This window comes from Rattus norvegicus, chromosome 5 (genome assembly GCF_036323735.1).
Source record: "Rattus norvegicus strain BN/NHsdMcwi chromosome 5, GRCr8, whole genome shotgun sequence".
Taxonomy (NCBI): Eukaryota; Metazoa; Chordata; class Mammalia; order Rodentia; family Muridae; genus Rattus; species Rattus norvegicus.
This window is the reverse complement of record NC_086023.1, coordinates 43308199-43323635: the sequence shown is the minus strand read 5'-3', so window position 1 is coordinate 43323635 and position 15437 is coordinate 43308199. Positions and strand designations below refer to the sequence as shown.

The following is a 15437-nucleotide window of genomic DNA, read 5'->3' as shown; positions in this document are numbered from 1 at the left end:
AAGGCAGGTGGGTCTGTGTTCATTCAATATACTGACTGCACGCGTGCCCGCACATTGAGCTCAGGTTTATCATTCTAACCATCAATGAGGAAGATGCTCTACATCCTTGTTCACAGCCATGTCTGGTGGGGTAATTTTTCTCAGATGAGATTCCTGTCTTCCCAAATGAGTATACCTTTCCCACATTGACACAAACCTAGCCAGTACATCAGTTTTGAGGAAATTTCATTACGTGGTATTTTATTATCTAGCACTCGGTTCATCTGTGGCGCTGAGGGGTTTGCTAGCATGTACTTACGTTTTTTTCTGTAAGGAAGCAAGGAGGAGCAAGCAAGTAAGAAGTACTCCTCCACGCTGGCACTGTCCTGCATACTTAAGCTCCTTTTATTTTGCTTTTGGACTGATGCCTAGAACTTGGATGGAAGGGTGGAGGGTGTGTTTACCTTTGAAGGCATGTAAATTTGTCTCGAATAAACATTTTTCTAATTATCCTCTTAAGAAACTGTTTTGCATATAACAAAGACACGTGCTCCACTATATTCATAGCAGCCTTATTTATAATAGCCAGAAGCTGGAAAGAACTCATGCCCTTCAACAGAGGAGTGGATTAAAAAAAATGTTGTACATCTACACAATGGAGTACTACTCAAAAACAATGAATGACGTCATGAAATTCATAGGCAAATGGAACGAACTAGACAATATCATCCTGAGTGAAGTAACCCAGTCACAGAAAAACACACATGGTATGCACTCACTGATATTAGCCAAAAAAGCTCAAATTACCCAAGATGCAATCCACAGATCACAGAAAGCTCAAGAAGAGGGATGATCAAAATGCACATGCTCCCACTCCTTCTTGAAAGGGGAAAAAATATCCATAGGAGGGAATATGGAAGCAAAGTTTAGAGCAGCAACTCAAGGAACGGCCATTCAGAGCCTGCCCCACATGTGACCCATATATATACAGCCACCAAAACTAGATAAGATTGATGAAGCTAAAAAGTGCATGCTGAAAGGGACCGGATATAGATCTCTCCTGAGAAACACATCCAGAGCATGTCCAATACAGAGGTCAATGCTAGCAGCAAACCACTGAACTGAGAATAGGACCCCCCTGGGAGGAATTAGAGGAAGGATTGAAAGAGTTGAAGGAGCTTGCAACACCATAAAAACAACAATGCCGACCAACCAGAGCTTCCAGGGACTAAACCACTACTGAAAGACTATACATGGACTGACCTAGGGCTCCAACTGCATAGGTAGCAGAGCACCAAGGGAAGGGGAAGCCCTTGGTCCTGCCAAGGTTGGACCCCAAGTGCAGGGGAATATGGGGGGGCAATAAGGAGGATGTATAGGGGGAATACCCTTATGGGGGAGGGGAGGGAAGGGAATGGGGGCTTATGGATAGGAAACTAGGAAGGGGAATAATGTTTGAAATGTAAGTAAAGAAATATATCTAATAAAAATAAAAAATAAAATTACATATGCGCATATATATATATATATATATATATATATATATATGAATCTATGTTGCTTCTTCAGTGCTTTGACAGGCAGCATCTTCCAAAGCATGGTTATTTATTTGCTCAGGTGATGTCTTGTGTCTAGACAGTTTTTATAATCTAAAACACAAAAGCTTTACAAAATGTGCTTAGTTTCTGCAGCTTAAATCTTTAATATATTCAGCATCTTAGAGACTGAGTAGATATGATGAAAATTGCACGATAGGTTCTTCTAAAGTCATAGTATTTAAGATGGCAGCCTTTTTCTTAGTCCCTGTCCATGGCTTTTCCACTCTACTATTTTGTCACGTCAATAATTGCTGTGTATATACCACATGGTGTGCTAACTTATTCTTTTTGCCTTTCTTACACCAGGGTCTAGATTTTAAATTCACTGGAGTAGTTTATTTCATATGTCTAGTTCTTAGCATTTACATTGGTGCCCATCTGAATACAGTAACTGAATGCATGGGTATTTAAATGAACACAAATTTAGCAACATGCACCACGGATTTATTAAAAAGTGATTTTAAAATCTAATAAAATAAAACATATTAGTAATTAGGAGTCTATTGAAATAATTTTGAGAATAATATTGAATAAAATAAAAGAAAACCATCTCAGAATGATTTGAATTGTAATATCCATGATTTCTCATAGCAATACATTATGGAAAATAAATGGATACAACCTATACTTAGGAAGCCTGTTTTGTCCATCTAGCAAAGTTTTGGCTTTCTTAAGTGGGGGGGGGGCATTCATTCATGGATGGAGTATTTATTACTAAATCATTTGTAGTAGATTGAATGAACATAGCCCCCATAGACTTCTTAATTTAGGAGCATTCAAAGAATCATGTCTTAGTCACTGTTCTATTCCTGTGAACAGACACCATGACCAAAGTAACACTTATGAAAAAAAGCATTTAATTTGGAGCTTGCTTCCAGTTTCAGAGGTTTAGCCCATTATCATCAGGATAAGGTGCATGACAGCATGTAGACAGGAGCTAGAGGGGTGGCTTAGATCTATAGGCATCCTAATCTATAGGCAGAAAGAGAGAGAGAGAGAGAGAGAGAGAGAGAGAGAGAGAGAGAGACAGAGACAGAGACAGAGACACAGAGACAGAGACAGAGAGAGACAGAGAAAGACAGAGACAGAGAGATAGAGAGACAGAGAGAGACTGATTTGGTTTGGCATGAGTTTTTGAACTCTCAGAGCCCATCCCCAGTGACATATTTCCTCCAACATGGCCACACCTCTTCACCCTTTAAAAGAATGCCACTCCCTGGTGACTAAATATTCAAATATATGATCCTACGGGGGAGCATTTTTATTCACACCACCACAAATATCCATTTCTATACTGTACATTTCTATAATGGACATATAAACTCCATTTCTATAAATATTTCAGTTTTTCATTCAAAATATCTGGTGTGTGTGTATGTACTCCTCAAAGTATCTGTAACAATCCAGAACCACAAACAAGTGTTACAATGTTTTCTAGTTTGGGTTTCTATTGCTGTGAAAAGACACCATGACCAAGGCAACTCTTATAAAGGACAACATTTAATTGGGGCTGACTTACTGGTTCTGAAGTGGAAAGCATGGCAGCATCCCAGCAGGGCTGGTGCTGGAGAAGGAGCAGAGAGTTCTACATCCTTTTCTATTTTTTTTTTTATTTATTTTTTATTTTTTTTTTGCTCTACCACTGAGCTAAATCCCCAACCCTCTCTACATCCTTTTCTAAAGGCAAATAGGAAGACTGCCTTCCAGGAAGCTAGGAGGAAGGTTTCAAATCCTACTCCAACAATTACTCACTTCCTCTAACAAGGCCATGCCTACTCCTACAAGGCCATGCCTCCTACTAGTACAACTCCCTGTGTCAAGCATATTCAAACCACCACACAATGTCAAGATGAATGGACCATTTTTATTTCCTCAGAGATCAGCATGATGTGTTAGTTATAAATGTTTAATTAGTTTCCTAACAGTGTATTTCCCCTCTTGCCACAAAATGAAATCCTACTATACATTTTTTTACTGTTTGTTTCTTTGAATTTATAATTCACAATTCATACTTTTAGAGCAATGATGTTATTTACATATAAGACACAGACACTCACATTTTGAAACATTCAGACTGCAGAGACTACAAAAACAAAACCAACATAAACTGATACATAGGATAAACAATCAGAAATAAGTCTCACGTTCACAGAGATCTGCCAGCCTGTGCCTCCTGGTGCTGGGATTTAAGTCATATGTTACCATGACCAGTCTAATAAATAACAACAAGGACAACAACAACAATAACAATCTAGAAAATTCCTAATGTCCTTTGGGAGTATTGGTTTATGTGTCTCTACTATATACAAGCTATATACATATTTGAGATAGCGTGTGTTCATCATTGGTCTCATGGCTGGTGGAACAAAATATTATCTTTGCTGTTTCCTCTGCAACACTGTAGCTTTTATGAGAAACTTTCCTGGCTACTAAGAATAGCTATTCCCTAGGAGGATCTCCAACCTGTACTTAGCAAACAGGTTTTATCCATATAGCAAAGTTTTGGTTTTTTTTTTAAGTGGGAAGACATTTATGGATTGAATGTTGATTACTATATTGTTTGTGGTAGTTTGAATGAACATAGCCCCCATATACTCATATATTTGTATGGTTATCCCCCAGTTGGCAAACTATTTGGGAAAGTTTATGAGGTGTGGCCTTGTTGGAGGAGGTGTGGCACTGGGAGTGGGCTTTTAGGGTCAGCCCTGCCCCCACCCCCAGATTGTAAAGCTCTCAGTTAGCTCATCAGTGCGGTACCTGCCTGCATGTTGCCACACTTCCTACCATGATGATAAAGGTTGCCATAGTCATAGTGTCTCTTCACAGCAATAGACACTGTAGCCGTCGACAAGAGGAAGCAAGCACTCGCATCCCTGGCTTCCATCTCTCTGTCTCTGCTTTGCCTGCTCTGCCTCTAAACAGTCTTGTGCCATAATTGTGTCACATATCTTCAGTCGTGTCGAACCACTTCTCCTCTCTAGGAAACAAAAGGTCGTGTCCACAAATCCTAATCTGGATGGAAATGGCTTTTCTTTCTTTTTTCTTTTCTTTTTTCTTCCATTTTTGTTAAATTGGGCATTTCTTATTTACATTTCAAATGTTATTCCCTTCCCTGGTTTCCTGTCCATCAGCCCCCTAACCCCTCCCCTCTCCTTCTCTAAAGGTGTTCCACCCCCAGTACCGCCCCTACAACATTCCCCTACACTGGGGGTCCAACCTTGGCAGGACCAGGGACTTCCACTGGTGCCCCAGCATGGCTATTCACTGCTACCTATGCAGTTGGAGCCCAGGGTCAGTCCATGTATAGTCTTTAGGTACTGGCTTAGTCCCTGGAAGCTCTGGTTGCTTGGCATTGTTGTTCTTATGGGGTCTCAAGCCCCTTCAGCTCTTTCAGTCCTTTCTCTAATTCCTCCAGTGGGGGTTCCGTTCTCAGGTTAGTGGTTTGCTGCTGGCATTCGCTTATATATTTGCCATATTCTGGCTGTGTCTCTTAGGAGAGATCTATATCTGGTTCCTGTCGGCCTGCACTTCTTAGCTTCATCCATCTTATCTAGTTTAGTGGTTGTATATGTATGGGCCCCATGTAGGGCAGGCTCTGAATGGCTGTTCCTTCAGTCTCTGCTCTAAACTTTGCCTCCCTATACCCTCCTATGGATATTTTTGTTCCCTTTTAAAGAAGGAGTGAAGCATCTGCACTTTGGTCATCTTTCTTGAGTTTCATGTGGTCTGTGCATTGCATCTTGGGTAATTCGAGCATCGGGGCTAATTTCCACCTATCAATGAGTGCATACCACGGGTGTTTTTCTGTGATAGGGTGAACTTACTCAGGATGATATTTTCTAGTTCCATCCATTTGCCTATGAATTTCATGAATTCATTGTTTTTGATAGCTGAGTAGTACGCCATTGTGTAGATGTACCACATTTCCTGTATCCATTCCTTTGTTGAAGGGCATCTGAGTTCTTTCCAGCTTCTGACTATTATAAATAAGGCTGCTATGAACATAGTAGAGCATGTGTCTTTGTTGTATGTTGGGGCATCTTTTGGGTATACGCCCAAGAGAGGTATAGCTGGGTCCTCAGGTACTGGAATGTCCAATTTTCTGAAGAGCCTCCAAACTGATTTCCAGAGAGGTTGTACCAGTTTGCAATCCCACCAACAATGGAGGAATGGAGGAGTGTTCCTCTTTCTCCACATCCTCTCTAGCATCTGCTGTCGCCAGAGTTTTTGATCTTAGCTATTCTGATTAGTGTGAGGTGGAATCTCAGAGTTGCTTTGATTTGCATTTCCCTGATGACTAAGGATGTTGAACATTTCTTTAGGTGCTTCTCAGCCATTCAGTATTCCTTAGCTGTGAATTCTTTGTTTAGCTCTGAACCCCATTTTTTTTGGTTCTTTTTTTCGGAGCTGGGGACCGAACCCAGGGCCTTGCGCTTCCTAGGTAAGCGCTCTACCACTGAGCTAAATCCCCAGCCCCTCTGTACCCCATTTTTAATAGGGTTATTTGTCTCCCTGCGAAATAACTTCTTGAGTTCTTTGTATATTTTGGATATAAGGCCTCTATCTGTTGTAGGATTGGTAAGGATCTTTACCCAGTCTGTTGGTTGCCATTTTGTCCTAATGACAGTGTCCTTTGCCTTACAGAAGCTTTGCAGTTTTATGAGGTTCCATTTGTTGATTCTTGATCTTAGAGCATAAGCCATTGGTTTTCTGTTCAGGAAATTTTCCCCAATGCCCATGTGTTTGAGACTTTCCCCCACTTTTTCTTCTATTAGTTTGATTGTATCTAGATTGATGTGGAGGCCCTTGATCCACTTGGACTTGAGCTTTGTACAGGGTGATAAGAATGGATCAATTTGCATTCTTCTACATGGTGACCTCCAGTTGAACCAGCACCATTTGTTGAAAATGCTGTCTTTTTTCCATTGGATGGTTTTGGCTCCTTTGTCAAAAATCAAATGACCATAGGTGTGTGGATTTATTTCTGGGTCTTCAACTCTATTTAACTTGTCTATCTGGGAAATGGCTTTTTTTTTTCTTTTTCTTTTTCTTTTCTTTCTTTCTTTCTTTTTTTTTTTTTTGACCCAATTGCTAAGATATAATTGCCCACTTAAACATACAAAGCCCGGTACCATCCATCCCTCGAGAACATTAATAACAACCTGTAAATACACAGAGCAGAATCTTAACATCACCTGCCATCTTGTCCTGCCATGGTTTCTCTGCCCCTCTCTCCCTCCTGTCTCTCCTTTCTCTCCTGTCTCATCCTCTTCCTTCAAACTTATCTCCCACCCATCCTTCCTTCTCCTCCAATGACAGGCCTCCTTCTATCCTGTACCTGCCCCTCACCTGTACTTTACAAATTCAATGGAGAGGTGGTTCTGGTGAAGTTGCCTGAGTTCTGAGTCCTTGACTAGGCAGCTGTCCTTGGGGCAGTGGAATTAGCGTTAAAATACAGATAACTTCAGGGCAAACCACAACATTTCCCTCTTTTTGTCCACTTAAAAAGCCTGGAAATGGCTTTTCTATAGTGCTTTATTTCCTATATAAAAAAATTGTGGGAGGCCTGCTCTGGCTTTGGTAGTTTTTTTCAGTACTGAGGTGTACCACAGAGCTGGATGAAGGCTAAGGACTGATGATCCCTGGCCTTACAATCTTACTATTTTTACTTTAATAAGCACTGATTTCATACTATTTTATGGCTTAATGCTGCTGTTTTCTGGTAATAAACTCCTCTTGTTAGTAACAGGGATTATGAAAAAAAAACATAGTTATCAGGCTTTTTTCTCTCTGGTTCTAATGCCTCTTGCTGGCCAGGCAAGAAGCTTAGAACTCATTAACTCTTTGTGAACCAGAGAGAAGAGAAAAAAAACCCTTTAAACAGGTATCTGGCACACACACACACACACACACACACACACACACACACACACACACACACAGAGAGAGAGAGAGAGAGAGAGAGAGAGATAAAGAGAGACAGAGACAGAGACAGAGAGACAGAGAGAGACAGAGAGAGACAGAGACAAAAACACACACAGACACACAGATACACTGTCTGGTTGGGCCCAACAAACTGTCTCATCAACTCCACAAGTGTTGCATACTTACATACATACATGTATACCTACATGTATACATTTGGTGGATGAACAAAAGCTCCAATAAGCAACCTGCAATGAGAAAGTACCAACACAGAAAAAGATCACTCAATCTGGATGAAAAAGAAGCTCCAACTTTTATTGCTGAGAGAAAGAAAAACCTTTTCCTTTACTGTGATTCTTAGTTCTTATGTTTTCCTAAGATAATTGTTCACATAGTTTTCCAAGCATCTTATTTTGCTAAGTTCATAGCAAATTTAAGACACTAACTCAAATTACAAATCAACAAGGAGTTACAGCAGAGATGTATACGTGTGCTTCCATTAAGACTAGTAGCTGACTAAACATTCATTATCGGTTGCTAGCTCCATGAGTTCATTATAAATCTAAAGCAATAATTTTTATGTCCCAAGTTAGCATGGCTTTGTTGAGACAAATCATCTGCATTGTGTCTCATTAGTTTTGAAGTTTTGTATAGATAAGCCAGTCAATATTTTATTCCTCTCTTGTATCTACAATAAATTGTCCATTTCTAGTTTATGACCTTTAGTTGCCAGATAGTGGTCTCATAGCTATTCTAGAAGGAGTGTATCCTGATTGTAAATTTGTTTCTTATTCTAGTGCAATTAGCTGTGACACACAAAGGTTTTTTTTTTTTCTTTTTTTTTCGGAGCTGGGGACCGAACCCAGGGCCTTGCGCTCGCTAGGCAAGCGCTCTACCGCTGAGCTAAACCCCCAACCCCGACACACAAAGGTTTAACCTAACCCTATTTGCAGCTTTTCAGAGGGATGAGAATTACTTGTATAAACTTAGGACTTGTATAAAATCATCACCAGGAATTATGAAATCATGAAATTGTCTACATAGCATTACTACATGAGAGTACATCTTTGTTCATCTGCAGAAAATCTACCCAATACGGTGGGCTAATGCCCAGGAATTGTTAGACTATGTAATAGTGACAGGAAAGGTGTGTCAATAGTAAGACACAATCTTGGATTGAAGTCTCTGAAAACCCTGCAGTTAAGAACTTACTCACCACAGCAATGCAAAGCTATGGGCCATCTTCAGAAAGTTTACTTATCTGCCTTTAGCCTTTCCTAGATGGCTCCTGACAAAAATTTAAATCGTTGTACATAGAATGTATTTTTATCAAATTCTTTCCCTTCTCCCAAATGTCTCCCAGAACGTCACCATGTCTAGTTAGATGAACCAGTGTTTATTGGAGTCACTTACAGGAACATTGGTGACGTCCGTGGCTAAGTTACTAAAAGCCCGCCTTTGTGGGCTTTCACTCAATGAAACTACTTCACTTCGTTATCTTCTACCTCCTAGACTGTTCCACCTTCCAAGGTCTGAGCCACAGAGGCTTCGAGGGTGGGTGGGGGATTTCTGTAATGTCAGGTGAGTGTTGGATAACCCATACACACTTCTACAAGAGAATGTTGTTAAACCTAATCATTCGAGGATCCTTTGAGTGCTGGTAATTACACTTCTTTGATTTTGAGGAAGTAATGGAGATTTCATGCACAAAGGTTAGACTCTTACATCAATCAGGCTCATATCCTTGTCATATGTTGTCATATGTGATAAATTGGTGGGGTTTTCTATGATGGGTAGAAGCTTGGTAGAAGGCCCAATGAGTAAACATTTTACATTATTAAAAAATGATATAGGAACACAGCTCAGCCTTAGATATGGAGTGTTAAGAGGTAGCATGTGCTTTAGCCATATGGCAGAGTTAGGATTTGACATTATTGACAATTCTCTTGTTTGGTCCTCTGTAGTTATTATATAATCTGAAAAGGAGTAGGCTTTCATGGAACAAGCATGTGTGTGTAGAAACCCAAGAATCTTCCTGGAGGGAATTTCTGTGGACAGTGTTACATTTTAACTTCTCACAGAAAAATGAGCACAGATTAGAGACACAAAAATGGGAGCCAGATGATCTAATGGGTCAAGAGTGAAGAGGGAGCTATCTTGAGAGACATCTGTATCACAAGTTTCTCAGTCATCCATGACCCAGCTTCATCTGACTAGAGCACAGTTTGCCATAGACCTGTGAGCAATGTGGTCATTGGGTTGAATATAGCCTCTGAGCCACAGTAACTTGAAGCAAACTGGGGGGGTTGACAGCAATGGCTAGAGATCAAACTGGTTATAATCACAGAGTAGAACAATGGCAATATGACAGGTGAGTGGAGGACCCACTCTAGAACTGCACCGTTCCCTGGGGCAACCTTAGATTCCAAGGACTGAAATAGCAAATATCACAGCGATATTTATCACAGAGATGTTTATTATTTTCTCACATTTTTTGAATGCTAGAAAATTTGATAACGTCAACACGGTTGGTTTCTGAGACCTCTCTTCTTGCCTTACACAAGGCTGCTGTATTTCTGTGTCTTTACATAGATTGTCTTTTATGTGGTGGTATGTAGCACTATTCCTGGGGAAATTTGAACAACTGTGTATTCAATCCAGAGAGAAAACCAATGACAGACCAAGAAGTAAGGTTGCTACCAAAGTGCAAATGGGTGGAGCAATGGGTTTTCCTGGGTTACATGAGCAGGAATGACTCAAAGACAGCTGTATCACCAAAAAGTTCATGATAGCTGGAAACCTGAAAGGACTACAGAGCTGTCAGGAAGTTCGACAAGTTGGAGGATCTTTATAAAGTTTGTCTGAGCTTCTTTCGGGCAGTGAGAATGATTTCTGCCTCTTGTAGGCCGCTTGGTTGGTCTGAGTATTTCTCAGAAGTCCTCACTGCTTTATCAGGTTGGGGAGGGAGGGGCCTGCTGAAATTGCTCAGTTTCAGGGACCTCTCCAGCTCTATTGATTATGTCTTGAGTTTAAAGAGCTTCCCTGCAGGATGGAACATCCCTTTAGAACTTGAATTTTAGTGAACTTTCCTCCAAGACGGAGTTTTTTTTTTTTTTTTTTTTTTTTTTTAAATCTCACAGATTACTATGCAACAATTGGTTGGGCCCTAAGCTTTCGTTGTGTGGACACTATTAGATTAGGACTGACTCATGATCTGTAACTTTAATTACCTCCTTAGAAGTCTTGTTATTGAGGTATTAGAGATTAAGAGCTCTACATATGAATTGTTTTGAGGGCATAATTTGGCCTGGAGCAGGGGACCCTTTGGGAGACACCAAGAGCTGGTAGCGATAGTCCCAATTCTTTATAGATCAGGCAGGATTGGGAACATATAGTTTGTTCTAGGTTTTCCTTGTTGTAGAAATGTTCCTTTATGAACTTGGAGAACCATAAATGATAGGAAACCTTTTCTGTGCTGAGTCGATACTGCCTTATGTCTAAAAGTTTCTATTACTGCAATAAAACACATGTCCAAAATCAACATAGAGAAGAAAACATTTAGTCCATCATTCAGTGATGTCTGGGTGGGAATTGGAGGCAGTAACCTGGAGGCAGGAGCTGATGCAGAGGCCATGGAGGATTGCTGCTTACTGGCTTACTGGCTTATTGGCTTGTCTCTTATCGATTACTTTTTTAAAAATAGCACCCAGAACTGCCTACCCATGAATGGTACACATCAATGACCAATTAAGAAAATGCTCTATAGGATTGTAACACAGGCCAGTCTGTTATGAGTATTTTCTCTCTTTTTTTCCCAACATAAATTTTTTATTGATTCTTTGGGGATTTTACATCAAATGCCCCTAAAAAATTTGCTTCCCAGCCTTTCCCTGTCCCCTCAAACCTTGTTACCTCCCACCCAGCAAAAATAAAAAGTAATTTATATACTCACTGGGTTGTGGTCAAATGCTCCTTCGCTTGCCCCCTAAATGGAGCTGAGTCTTACCCCTCCTGCATCCCTGCTGGAAGCCATCTATTGTGGAGGGTGATACCCTAGTATCCTACTTTAAAGAGTCCTCTCTGATGACTTCCTGCCTAGGCTCTTACTATTTTGGGGAGAGGGGTGGTGTTGCAGTGGTTGTCACAGAAGTCTTCCACATCCCTCTTTCTCAACTGTGCATCTGCAGTCATTGGTATCACTGTGAAAGTAGTATATTTGCTCTGTATGGATGGTGACAGCATGGTTTATGGACTTCCGAATGGTTTCTGGCATCAGCACAGACCTGAGGTTCCTTCTTCCCAAATGACTTTAGCCTGTGACATAAAAAATGGCCAACCTTAACTCTTGACTCTTCTGTCTTGAGGCTTGTGAGCACCTTAAGGTAACTGTATCCTGGAATATGCACCATTTTTTTGGTGCTAAGTATAGTTGAAAATATGGACTCTACAATCCTCTGGGTCTGAAACCTGATTTCATTATGCTCAATTTGTGATGTTAGTTAGTTCTCTGTATCTGTGGGTCCAGCATCCAAGGATTCAAGTAACTTTAGATCAAAAATCTTTTTAAAAGTGCATCTTATTAAACACACCACTTGCTCTCTCGCCTTCTTGCTTTCTCTTCTGCTCCCCTTCTTTCCCCATTCCCCTCCCCCATCTCTCTCCATGACTGGCCTCTCCTCCTCCTCCTCCTCCTCTTCCTCCTCCTCCTCCTCCTCTTTCTCCTCCTCCTCTTCCTCCTCCTCCTCCTCTTCCTCCTCCTCCTCTTCCTCCTCCTCCTCTTCCTCCTCTTCCTCCTCCTCTTCCTCCTCCTCCTCCTCCTCTTCCTCCCTTCCTCCTTCTCTTTTTCTTTTTCTTCCTCTCTCTCTCTCTCTCTGCCTTTCTCTGTCTCTACTACCCTCTCAATTCCTCTCCCCATGCCCTGAATTAACTCTATTTTATACTAAACATACACACACACACACACACACACACACACACACACACACACACACACACACACACAATTACTTAAACAATGAAACAGCAGAACTACTTTCCTAGTTTTGACATTATCACAAGTAATTTGGCAGTGGTCAAAAGTACCCTCAAGATCTTCCGCTCAGAATTTTTCCTCCTTTCAAACTATTATGGATTATGATGGTATCAAAAAGGATTCATCTTTGACATGTTAGGCATAGTAGCCAAATGTAAAAGAAAAGTAATTCGTTAACACACTTATCATCCGAGGCGATCAGCACGCAACTCATATTTGTGTAGAATAAAGGAATTTAGCATCTGCTTACTAAGGTGCTGTGACAAACTAACCTCTGGATGGAAATTTCACTTGAAAAGGGAAAACACGGGTCACATTTTTTTTTTTTTTGGTTCTTTTTTTCGGAGCTGGGGACCGAACCCAGGGCCTTGCGCTTCCTAGGTAAGCGCTCTACCACTGAGCTAAATCCCCAGCCCAACACGGGTCACTTTTAAAGCATATTCTGCATCTGCTGGTTCTTAGCCATCGTTAGCTCAGTGTATAGCCATGTGAGGAAGATGTATATTTTGCAGTGGAATATTCTGATATCCTTCACAGCCTTGCTTGTGTATACTAATTACACACCGGTGGGATGTTCTCTTTCCTCCCAGAATCTGTTAGGCTGATCCAAGAAGCTGAATGAACAAGAGTAAAATTCTAATACATGGCTCCTAGTTTTATAAACATTTTCTCCTTCACAGTAGTGTGGCATCAGTGAATTCTCAGGTCACTAAAACAACTTATGTATTTAGTGCTTGATCACAAAGCTCTTGAATATATGTGATGGAAGGGCCTACCTAGGCAAAGGACTCAGAAAAGCCTGACTAGACATGAATTAGGAGAGCACTCTTGCTATACTGGTGGCCTCAGAAAAGTGTGAGATGGCCAGAGTTAAGAGTCTTCCAAGGTGATAGGTAGCTCTCAGTTCACGGAAGAGGGACTTCTTCTTGTGCTTCCTAGTGAGCATCATACTCCCCATAAAGGCTGTGCTAGGTGTGGAGTGGGTGGTGAGCACAGAACCGAGTGTCTTAAGGACAACTTTCTGTTTTCATAACATGTTCTTGCTGACGTTTCGCCAAGCTGGCCAACCCTGGATTCGGAGGATTCTGCGGAAGAGGAAGATGAGACTGACCAAGGTTTCCAGAGCTCGTGGGGAAGTTAAGAGCCATAGATTAGGAAGCTTCCAAGCAGGGGAAAAGCAAAATGAGGCTGTGGAAGGACGTGTCTCCTCTGGTCCACCATCCTATCTATGAAAGTGTTCATAAAACAAATATATTTGCCCATAAATCTAAATTTTACCCAATATATTATATACAGGAAGTAGAAAATATGTTGAAAATAATAGTAAATAATAAACAGTAAGAAAGCTTTTCTATGATGCTACATTCTTAATTCATTTTGACTCATCTTAAAACGCTGTATTCATTGAATTAAACCATGTGGGATGTAGAAGGTCATCCTTAGATAATTTTGGAGAAAAACTGATTTACTTTGCTGTCCTACAAGCAGTGAGTATCTCTAGGAGGAAATTGAATTCACTTCATAATTTTTCCATCACTTACTGTTTGAAATATATCAGATTAAATATAATCCCCTATTGATAAATGTTCTAACCTTTACAGTTCTTTTCTCAATTTGCTGGATTATTAGATAAATGTTTAAAGCCTAGGATTTTTAAAAGAGTAAGATTTTTTTTAACTATCTGTAATAAATACCCTTTCCCATTTCAAAGCTCAAGTGTTTGTCTCTGTTTCTGTTTGCTATCACAGCATAGAGCTTATAAACCACACTGTGAGGGACACCATAGCAATAATAGGTTGCTAAGCAAATCTCTCAGCTAATTAAACAATGTGCCTTGAATTATTCTGACCGTCTGCTCTGCTCACCCATGATAGAGCAGGGGAGAACGATGTTCCCTCTAGCTTTTGTCAGAACTTACGCCGGGCATAAGTGAAAGAATAGCCTACTTATAATAATTAAAAAGGACTACAAGGTAAAATTGTATGGAATGAATGTTTGAAACAACCCAATATCCAGTGATAATCAAATGACCAAACAATGGTGATTTCATTAAGTATTTCAAAATCATACTGATTTCAGGTTTCTTTATAATGTAGTAAATGCTATATTTTATCAGGTTACAAATATTTTATTGTATAAACCAGAAGCACAGTTTAATGCATCCCTTTCATAAACAAGCATTTTTACCCTATTACTGCTGCTTTTCAAACTAAAATTGAGACAGAAGGATGCCTATTTAGCTTATCCAAATTATAATTAAATTTGGCACTTGGGTATTTTACAGAATGCGAGCGATTCTCTCTAATGAGAGTTGTAAAATGCAGTCATGGACCAGGTCCCAGACTGCTCGAATAATTTATTTTTCTGCTTAGAGTTACATCACTAATTAAAAACAAAGGCATCATCGATTGGCGGGTAGCACGCATGGATGGGGACTGTGCACAGGCGAGGAGCTTCAGGCCTGACAAGTGTACACCTGCTCTTGTATGCTACCCCTGAAGCTGCTGTGAGAACCCGACTTTCATTTCCTCCCCATTTCCATCCTCTCTGTGTGCTGCTTCTTCAGTGAGTTCTCAGAAATCATCTCGAGTAGAAAAGCATCTTTCTGTATGTACTTGCCCAGTAGGTACGTGGTTTAAACCGATTTCACTAATCATGCTTGGAAGGAAACTTACATTTCCATGGAGAGTATCTGTGGCTCCGATCACTGTAAGTGTAGCTCATAAGATCTTATCTGTTCCCTTTGACTATTTGATAGTTTTCCTTTCAATCTTTAGTTAGCTATTATCGAGAAACACAGTGTACATTCTATACTCAAGGCTCCAAAAATGTCAAAAACCTGAAAGTTTAAAACCATCAAGAGCATGTTAAGGAAAATGGTGAGGGGCTGTTAAATGTCAGCG

The 15437-nt window shown here is 40.4% G+C and overlaps 1 protein-coding gene across 7 annotated transcripts in view; it reads left to right on the top strand.

The window, feature by feature from the left end:
• Nucleotides 1–15437, top strand: part of Klhl32 (kelch-like family member 32) — a 247220-nt gene that overhangs the window by 41445 nt on the left and 190338 nt on the right. The gene's annotated exons all lie outside the window — the stretch shown is intronic.